We start from the raw sequence: 10,195 nt of genomic DNA on the forward strand, positions 1-10,195 counted from the left end.
CACAGCTGTGTGTCCTGGTCCTGAAGAGCTCATGATGTATAAACGTATTGAGGCAGGTCAAGGGAATTCTTACAGCACAACAGTCTAACGTGAGAAGAATGTTTGCTTGTGACTGGACGCATATCCACTATGCAGATTTTTGAAATGGAATTACTTTTTCTAAAGAATTCAGCACGCAACGTGTTCCTATAACCTGTCAATGATGGTCAGCTATCCTCCTGCAGATTCCAGTTCATATTGCAGCCTGTTATGGTGCTGGAGGACCGTGCCCCCAAGTGCTGCAGCTGTCAGTGTGTGGAGGATCAAGATGTGAATTGCTGTGCTGCCTAGTGGGCCTGTTAGCCAGCCCAGACACGGTTTCCAGCACAGCCTCCACAGGTACATTACCCCTTCCATTTCCAAGAAGGAAGGCTAATACCGAAGGATAAAGCTAAGTATCTCACACAGCCGATGGATTACCATGATGCTTCAAAACATCCAGCTACTAAATGAGACAAAGCTGTGAGGTTTTCACCAAAGACGAAGGCATTTAGTAGCAGATCTAATTCTTACGTTGCAGAGGTGCGGAGGGAACATCAGCCTGCCGCCTCCTACATTAATCCTCTAAGGAGGCAGCCTCAGCCAAGGAAAAAACCAAAGACACCTTCGTCTCCAGAGAACCACAACCCCACCCGGAGGGCTTAGCAGGGCTTGGAGCCGCCGACCTGCGGGCAGGCCTGCAGGCAGCGCCTGGACCAGCGAGTTACAGCCCAGCTCGGTGCCCCCGCGAATGCTGCCATCCCTGAGGCTCTCCTCAGGGCGCAGCCACAGCCGTGCTCCCGGCCTCCCTCCCTCCCTTCCCTCGGCCCCGGCCCCGGCCCCGCCGCCCGCCAGGTGGCGCCGGGCTGCTGCTGTAGCAGCCGCTGGTGCCCCCGGTCGGCGCCGAGGAGGGGACGGCGGCAGCCTGTTCCGAAAGCCCTTCAGAAAGCGGCGAGGGGAGAAACCCTGACGTGCCGTACCGCCCCGCGCCGCGTCCGGGGCCCGGGAGCGCCATTTTGTGAGCGGGGGGCCGCGGGAGGCCGCCCCGGGGGAGGCGAGGATTTCCTTTGGTGTGATCCAGCGCCTGTTGTGTGTCTGGAGGTACTGGTTCTGACACGGTGCTGGGAAAAAGACACCATTGTGGACGAAAAGTATGTTTCTGGGCTTTGCTTGCAAAGGACGTGATGTTCAGAGCCACCGCACACACACAGGAGTACTGAAGGGTAATGGGGAGACCTGTGTGTGTGCGGCACTTGCACACCTTTCTGTGAGCAGGGTGCCATGGCGTGACTCTTTGATAAACATACTTAGCACGTTCATTTCCATTTCTGTGGAAAGCGTCAGTATTGTGATACAGACAGCTTAATATTTCAGCAGTAATTTCGTGACCCTGTGGTGTTTTAGCTGCCTTTTTTTTGTCCATAGAGGAGAGGAGCACTGTATCAGACGTCCAACTCCAATGCTACGTCACGACAGAAAGAGGATTACACATAGAGATTACAGCTCTCAGCGTACCACATAAATATCTAACAGAAGCATTTCATATCAGAATTAGAACTGCCACTGGAGAATTCAGCGTTTGGGTAATTTGATGACTGTCCATAAGTCATGTCAGCTACAACTGGAACACGCAACGGAGAGGAAATCCATCAAGTGTCTGAATGCATGGATGTTTGTGTTGCTGAGTTAGCAAGGGCCTAACAATGGTGCATGATGTCACTTCTTATCTCTAATGCCTTTGCGGTAATCCACTGCTGCAGTTGCTGTGGGATCCGGACATATGGTAAAAACTCATAAAGGCAACAGTCCATAAGGTCAACAGACATATGTCTGAAAGGCCAAAAAGTTAATATGCTGAGAAGTCTGTAAACCAGGAAGCTGAAAACAAAATAAGTATCAGGTGTGTTTCCAAGAAGGGAAAAAGGCAATATTGAAAGACTGGTAAGAAATTTACTTCAAAAATGTTTTTGTTACTTTTTTTTTTTTTTAATGCAGAACAAAGTTTGCATACAATTCTTTAGCTGAGTAAATATCATTAAAGCAACAAAACACAACTTCAGTCTACCAAGAAGTGTGAGAGAGCTAGAAATAATATGTATGTCAGTAGTACATTAACTCTTTCTCAGACCAGTGTATACTGTTTCTCACTGACTTCTGGATACTCCAAAGTGTTTGATCTTGCAGGAAGCAAGCACATGGTGAAAACGTCAATATTCAGAAGTGTTGAGCCTATACTGTGTAAAATACAAATGTAAACACTATGTATTACTTCAGGAAATTTTTAATTATACTATGCTGTTTCAAACTCAAGATATATTTTTAAATTAGAGATAGGTTGTTAAACCCAGAGGTTGTTAAATAATGTTGGAATCTGATTAATGCACATTCTGGCAGTTACAGAACACATTCACAATTAGTAGATAGTGTGGATAGCTGGCAAGATTTATTTGTTTTCTATTGCTTCTTGGTTTGCTGGCTTCATTTTGGAATTAATCTTGGAAAATGCTATAGATGTCATATTACAGAAGTAAGGAGAACTCTATGCGGCAGCTTTACTTGTCTCTGACTTCACTGAGCCATGGAGTCCAAGATGCCAAATTGTGCTTCTTTTCCCACTGTCAGCATGTACTTCTGGTCCGATGCAGCATCCAACATCATTGAAATCCTCAGGCCTATTTGTCTTTACATTCCCTTTAATTCCCTTTTGTTACCTTTTTGTCTAAGTCCTCCTCTTTCACCTTCTTACCTGCAGAACACTGCAACCAATCTTATCACTCAGACTAAGAATAGAAGCAAATCACCTTGAAATGACTCCTCGGTCCTTTAAGAATACAGCTCAAAACCACCTCTTTCTTTCAGAAATCTATATGGATTTTCTGCAGTTTACCTCACGGATATAACCTTTAACTTGCCTCTCCAGCATCACTTCTTTTTTCTTTTATCTTTCTGTCTTCCTTTCTTTTTTTTTCAACCTGCTTCCTTTTTTTTTTTTTTTTTCCCCCTTTGCAGACTGTGCAAGCCATTAATGTCATCGTTTTCTTCTCTACATTTCCTGCCATCTGTATCTTGCTAACTTAACACATCCCACCTCTTTCAGACTGTATTGTATAACATACCCCTTTCCCCTTGTCAGTGCCTCTGGTTGCTTTCTGCCTTAATTCTATCTATAATAGAATAATTTATTCACTAAATTACATTTTATATGTTTTCTGCAGTCTATACCTTTTGTTGTTACTCTCAGTGTAGAGTGTTTTCTCCTTACAGATGATGGATTGAGAGAGAGGCAAAGTATGTTAATCACAAGCAATCAGGGCATTGAAACTGAGAAAAATTTTACCAAAGTGGCTGACAGATGGCTCTGCGCTGTAGTCTGTTTATTTCATAGCTATCTTGCTCTTCCGTACTGTCCCTATCTTCCAAAAGTTCACTGGTCTCGTTACTGGGAGCAGAGGTCAGGTAACAGCTGTGGTGCCCAGTGTTGACGCTGTTCCAAAGGTCATACTTTACAGTCTACAAATTACTGCTATCAATAAGGGAGGAATTGGTAGGAGTTAGAAAAAGTCAAGAAGGCAGCGGAGTGCTGTCCTAACATCCAAACAATTTGTTCCTGATTTCCCCACGGGTGTTTAGTCTCCTGGTGTTTTCTTGAACAAATATTCTGACTAGGACTGTGTCTACCTAGAGAACATAAATTTTTCCACAGAAATTGTTCCAGGGTAAGCTATTTTCCTGAACATTTTAATCAGAAAAACAAAACAAAACAAAACAAAACAGAATGGCCTTCCTGGAAAATGGAAAGCTGCTTTACAAAAGTAGCGTTTAAAGTAAAATACCACTGTAAATTAAGCTTTTCCTATATTTTGTTGCTGTTGTGTGTTACATGGTATCCTAATGCTATATGCAGTACTGCCTTTAAAAGAAAGAACATCAGTAGCAGTTTTGCTACAGATTTGGTCTAACAAACTCTGAGTTTCCAAAATGTTAAAAAGTCTTTTTGAACATCTGTACTCCTTTCATCATGCAAATACCCTCCTACTGGTATAGTTACAGCTAATTCCCTCTGAATAATACTGCTGTATTCAGGAATAGTGGCATGACACTCAAGCTAATAGTCTATACATATTCTCAGCTTCACAAAAACATGAGGAATGATAGATTTTTACAGCTGTTGCCATTGGCATCATTTCTGCAGAGTGAACATGGTATCTTTTAGTGGTGTTTTTTTAAGAGGACTTGCTTTAGGACTTTATATTTGTTTTCTTACATAAATTTTGCGTGCATTGTAGGTAGATACTAAGGAGAGATAAGTGATGAAAAAGGCATGATCTGCTATTTGCTGCAGGAAAGGAGTATCTCATTTTCAGTGCTTGTATCCATGAATAGTGATGTCCTTGTGACTCAGCACTGTTATACAGGAAATCACTATAAAATTTTAAGGAGCATATGTGAAAAGAGTTACGTGTACCAGAAGTAAGGCAGTAATTTGTTTAAATTTACAACCAATACAAAGTTTACCTCATCCCTAATCTACTGTAAATTTTAATTATATAAAATTCATTTATAGTCAAAATCTGTTTGCGAAAGTTATAGTTCATTTGGGCAAAGGAGCTTGGTGATGCAATACTCATAAGGTCGTTAGCTTCTCCAGAAGTTCTTAGAACAATTTTTAGTAATTCCATTCCTTTTCTTAGGATAGCCTAGCAAAATAGTTTCAGAAGGATTATTTGCCCTTGTTTTTCCTGCAGATTATGCAAATCTTAAAAGATGTGGAACCTCCCCCAAAGAATCTATAAAACACATGGAGTACTGTCATCATTTTAGCTATGTGACAGCCTGCAGAGCCTTGCTTATTTCTTTTCATCTGAGGAGAGAGCTTATGCTTACCATACCAGGAAGAGGTGTGTGTAGGTGGGCTTGCACTTTTTAGGCCTTCAGAAGATACAGGGGGAAGTATAATAATAGCACTTGAAATTTAGACTTTGGTTAACTTCACACAGCTTTGCAAGAGGATCAGGTGGCGCAGGGAGATTTCTTTGGGAATTTTATTTGTGTGTGTAAATCATACCAGTCTGTCTTTTGGTCAGTATACTCTGAAGCAAAACTGGGGGATACTTTTGCTGTAATGTTTTGTAAAAGTGCCCAGTATGTCTTTTTATGAGGTAGTGTGGGTATCTGAAAGAAGATATCTGAAGCCAATCTTCATATCGTTAAGTTTCTCTTCAAGAAGCTCATTTAAAGTGGACTCTGATATACTGAACTCCTCTTAGTAAAACAGAGATTTTTCTTAAACAGTATTTTTTCTCCTTAAGCCATTTGCTGCAGGTGTACTTGTGTTTTCTTTTGAAGAAACTGAGACTATTGTTGGAGCATGACATTTCCAATGACCATTTCTATTTTTTGTGCTTATAGAGGGCATTTGACCTTGTTATAATGCAACCTGGGATATGCAGAAAGGTGTTTTTCAGTCCAGAGAGAAGATGAGCAACAATTGTTCACAGAGGTGAAATGTCATATGAGAACTGTGGTAAAATAAAATAGTATTTCATACAGATCCTTCATGTCTTACTTTTTATTTTTCTGTCATTATAAATAAAACACTGTACTAGATCTTGTTTTAAAATAAACCTTCAGACAAGTAACACAATTATTCCATCTGGTATATTGCAAGCACTTTAGAAAAAGTGATGCAAATTGTGATGTATCTCAAAAAAACCTATGTAAATTACACATAAGCACGTACACATGCAAATATAAGTTCATATCATGAACAGGCTTATTCAGCACCCCAGCTGTCAGTGTGATAATGGTTAAAACTTACATTAAACAAGGGAATTCATTTTAAAAATGATGCTGTCTAGCTGAGCTGTTCTGTCCTACCCCTGTGCTTCACAGCAGTACTTCCCTAAAAATTTTCTCAGCTCTCCCGTCCAGCTTCTTAGGTAAAAAGGAAAAGCAAATAAATCTTCACTTGTTCCCTCAAAGGTGAGTTGTACAAATGGGAATGACCTTGCAGAAGCCATGTGAGGTCAGCTCTTTCCATTGGCATTACCGTATCCAAACGTGTCACAAAACAGAGCACAATTTAGAGCTATTTGAAGTGTTGTGTTCTGCCACCTGGCCCAGTGAGCCCAACAGGCACTGGTGCTGACTCTTGAAGGACTGTGTTCATGCAGGACCAGCATAAATAAAATGGTCTTACAGCTTTCTGTATTACCTTGGCAAGCAGTAGAATTTCTATGCGTTTGGACATGAGACAGTATCTGAGAATCCATGGGTACTTTTCTTATTTTTTGCTGACTGGATCATATGTTCACTTGATGTTGTTGCTGTAGTGTGCATTTCCAGTAATGTAGATGAAAATGGAAAAGAATTGTGAATTTCAAGGCTGGCAGGGGAACAGGAAGATGACAGAAACAATACTGAATTTACACTATTTTATAATACTGAATTTGCAATGCTGTAAACAGCATTGTCACAGCAGTATTCACAAACATTCTCACCCAAGTGACTTTAGCTTTTCTTTTCACCTTTGGCATTCCTCAATTGTTGTAAAGGATCTCTCCTGGAATTTCCATTATCCACTTATCCTCTACACTTGGATTGCCTGTCAGCTATTGCTGCCTCTGTAATACATTTAAGACAGAAGTTTGACATTTGAACTAGTAGCTATGGTTGTGGGCAATCTGCCTTGTTCTTGGTCTAAAGGAGCCACAAATTAAGATAGCTTTGCAGCATCTGGATAAGCATTGCCTTTCCCTGCGTGGAACATCCATCTTTAGTGTGACCACACTTACTGGTTTGCTGAACAGTGCAAATTTGCATAGATTATGTGAGTCAATAGAAGACAGATTATACTTCTGTTTTGGGAAAATCTTTTGCTTTCCTGATCTGCTCAAGGATTATTGTCTTATGCTTCACATCCATCTCTTCTCCCTACCGTAATGCTAGCTATGGGTGAGAGATGGGTTTATTTTTAAACAAAGAAATATCTGGAAATCATTCAGCTGATGGGCATTTCCCTGTAAAAAATTCTGGGTCTGAGTGTTTCTAAGTTCAAAGATTTATTTAAATTCAAGCATGGGCTGTGTCTCCCTGAGAAAAACAAACTGATATAGCAGAAAAACATCATACAATGCACACAGGATTAGTTTAAAATTGGTACCAATGAGAAAGGGATTAGGTACATAATTTTGATCTTTCATTTAAAGAATCACGGTCAGTCTATCAACTAAATTACACCACACAGTTTAGTGGGCAAATAGTTTTGTTCCTTAAGCCATTACAGGACGTGAAAATTTTTATGGAGCTAGGAAAAAAAAAAAAGGAATGAAAGGGTATGTGCAGTCTTTGGCTTATATTGCACATTATTCTTGTTTAAAGAGAATAAAGCAATGGTTTAAGTGACAGAGAACAGAAAACTTGGGACAAACAATGTTATGCCAAGGTGATGTTAACCTTGAATTTCAGTGTTTCCACTCTCCTGACACTAACCCTTGAATCCACAGTCCCAATGCCTATTGCTAGGAGGAAATGAGTGGAAAATGGACACTTTTAAAATCCCTCTTCTCATCTCCAGTCTTTGCTGGTATATTTCCAGTGTTACTTTCTGCTAATGTCATGTCTTCTTCTTACATGTAATGATGTCCACCACACAAACAAGAATTGTAGCTATTTGAAATCTCAAAAGCCATAGGAGACAGGGAGCTTAGTGTTTTGTTGGATTCAGACTCAAGAATCTGTGCAAACCTCGTGGGAGAATTTTACTCCTAGCAAACATGCATTATTGAGCTGGGCTGTAGTCATTGAACTATTTTGCTTGAAAAGCCTAATTCTGTATTTGTGTTACTACTGGCTGCTGAAGATTTTTTTTTTTTTTTTTTTTTTTTTTTTTTAATAGCAGGGGTTGCATTCAATGCTGGCTTCTTTATTTCCTCCATGGTGACAGTTTAATTCAGCATTTCTTCCGTGTAATTACATTGTTATATTCAAATATATAATTTGGTCTTTTGTGTTGTTCTGGTCATTGCTGTCTTGGATACCAAGTCAGGATTTCTGTAACCTGGTTTTCCAAATGTCCTGTCCTGGTGAGCAATGTATGCAATACCCTTCAGAGCATTTTGACAAAGAATATTAGGTACATCAAGGAATTTCTGATAAAATAACATAGTGTTTAATATTAATGTGTTTACTCTGTACCATATTTGCAGAACTCCTAGGTCTGCTTTGAAATTTACTTGAATAAATAGTTGATAAAAGAAGTAATATGTTACATGAACAAACTCCAGAATACCAAGTGGGGAAACAGAAGCTTATGTCACTGCAGTTTCTCCAGATTGGTCTGCATTTTATACTCGAGATTATAAAGAATTATTCATAGAGTCATCATTGTATTTCATGCTGGTAACAAGCTTGATTTGGAAAGACTTGGGAAAATACACTTGTCTTTTCTGTACCTACCTTGTTAACCTTAATTTGAATGGCAGCTACTGGTAAAGTCTGAGACAATTTAAAAACTGAAGTAGCGTCAACCAATCATATGAAACAATATTCATCAAAATGTGCCACGAAGATAATTCATCAGATTTTACAGGATAGCAAAACTCACCAAGGGGTGTGTGTGTGTGTTTATGTGCACAATCTGCCGAAGCTGGAAAAACAACTGCTTGATGAGTGTTTCTTCCTTTGTACCAGCCTACCCACTGAGCTGGTAATTATTCTTGCTTTTTATCTAATCATTATAAGACAGCAAACAATCTTTTCTCCTGCTTTCCTCCTTCACAAATTACATACAAGAAAGTCTCTGTATTCTGAATCCATTTTTAATTTTCTCCTATCCGTCACAATTAATTTTAAACATTTTAAATTATATATACAGTAATTAATGCTCTTGAAAAAATAACACTGTTTTTATGAGATAGTTATACTCATCTCTTATTCCATTCTAACAGGCAATGGCCTGAGTAAAAATCCATGAAAGGTAAAGGAAATATCATGTGTGTTCAATCAAAGTATGTCAGAAGATTCAGGAATGCATTAAAGAAGAAATAGCTAATCCCTTACTTCCTTCAAACACAGCAAGTTGATTATATCAATAACACTGAAAGGAAACAATGACAACTTATTTTAGATTCACAACTCTGAACATTTAATAAAATATGATTTTACAAATCACAAGGCTTGGATTTCAAGGGAGCCTATATCCCACAGTCTAAAATCCCATGTAGTGATACTAAATCCCATTGAATTTCCCTTTAAAAATATTTTTTCTTGAGTCATTCAGTATGGACATAATTTATTTACAAATAACTTAGTATACAAAATCCATGTCACTTTATAGTGGAACATGTATACCTGAATGAAATGTATATATTCTAAGTTCTTCCAAACAAAGGGAGTTTGTTTCCTCTGTATTTGTACATAGCACAACATTACCAGGACACCCAAGCTCATTACACAAACATAATAACAACAGCAGCAGCACCATTAATTTTGTTCTCCATGAGGTAAATTATATTTCTTCAAAATTTTATACGTTATATTTTACAAAATATATACGCGATATATAAAATGTATTAGAAAAAGTCTCTGGTAGTAGCAATAATGTATACTCCTATAAGTACATTAAGATTAGAATGCAACAGATTATTACTTCAATCAAATGGGTAAATGCATGTGAACCAGAAAATAATACTTACATATTCTAACAATACAAAAAACAACTCAGGGAAAAATGATGCTGGGAAGGGTTCATACAGTTCTATGAAACTGAGAGCTTCTGTTATTGGAACACTGATTCAAGGCGATGTCTTACATGTCCACGCCTGTAGAATATATTCTTTCATTTTGTTTTGTTTCATTTTCTCTTCTCCTTTTAGTAAAACCAAAATGTGATAAAAGACCTGTAGTGTATTAAAAGAGTCTCAAAGCAATCAGTACCCAGAAATAAAATGAGAAATAGGGAAATGTTAAGAAGAAGAGGGAGATAAAAAGAGGTGGAGTAAGAAAAAGCAAAAGAGGGAAGAAGTTGAAATGGTAGATGTGCAGTAAAGGAAGAAAGCAAAGCTAACACATCAGTATTTTGGATAAAGATTTCTGTCTGAAGTTGCTTTTAAACTATTTCAGTCAGTAATGTATTATCCTTCTTATCTGACCCTTTTCTTAGGCAGCTACTGAAATC

At 38.8% G+C, this 10,195-nt stretch overlaps 1 long non-coding RNA gene across 1 annotated transcript; it reads left to right on the forward strand.

The window, feature by feature from the left end:
- Window positions 1-832: 832 nt before the first annotated feature.
- LOC121062109 lies at window positions 833-3,774 on the forward strand. Its single transcript, XR_005815412.1, has 2 exons — window positions 833-1,119; window positions 1,444-3,774. It is a non-coding gene; the product is annotated as an uncharacterized LOC121062109 (long non-coding RNA).
- Window positions 3,775-10,195: the final 6,421 nt, after the last annotated feature.

Source organism: Cygnus olor, chromosome Z, assembly GCF_009769625.2.
Source record: "Cygnus olor isolate bCygOlo1 chromosome Z, bCygOlo1.pri.v2, whole genome shotgun sequence".
NCBI lineage: Eukaryota > Metazoa > Chordata > Aves > Anseriformes > Anatidae > Cygnus > Cygnus olor.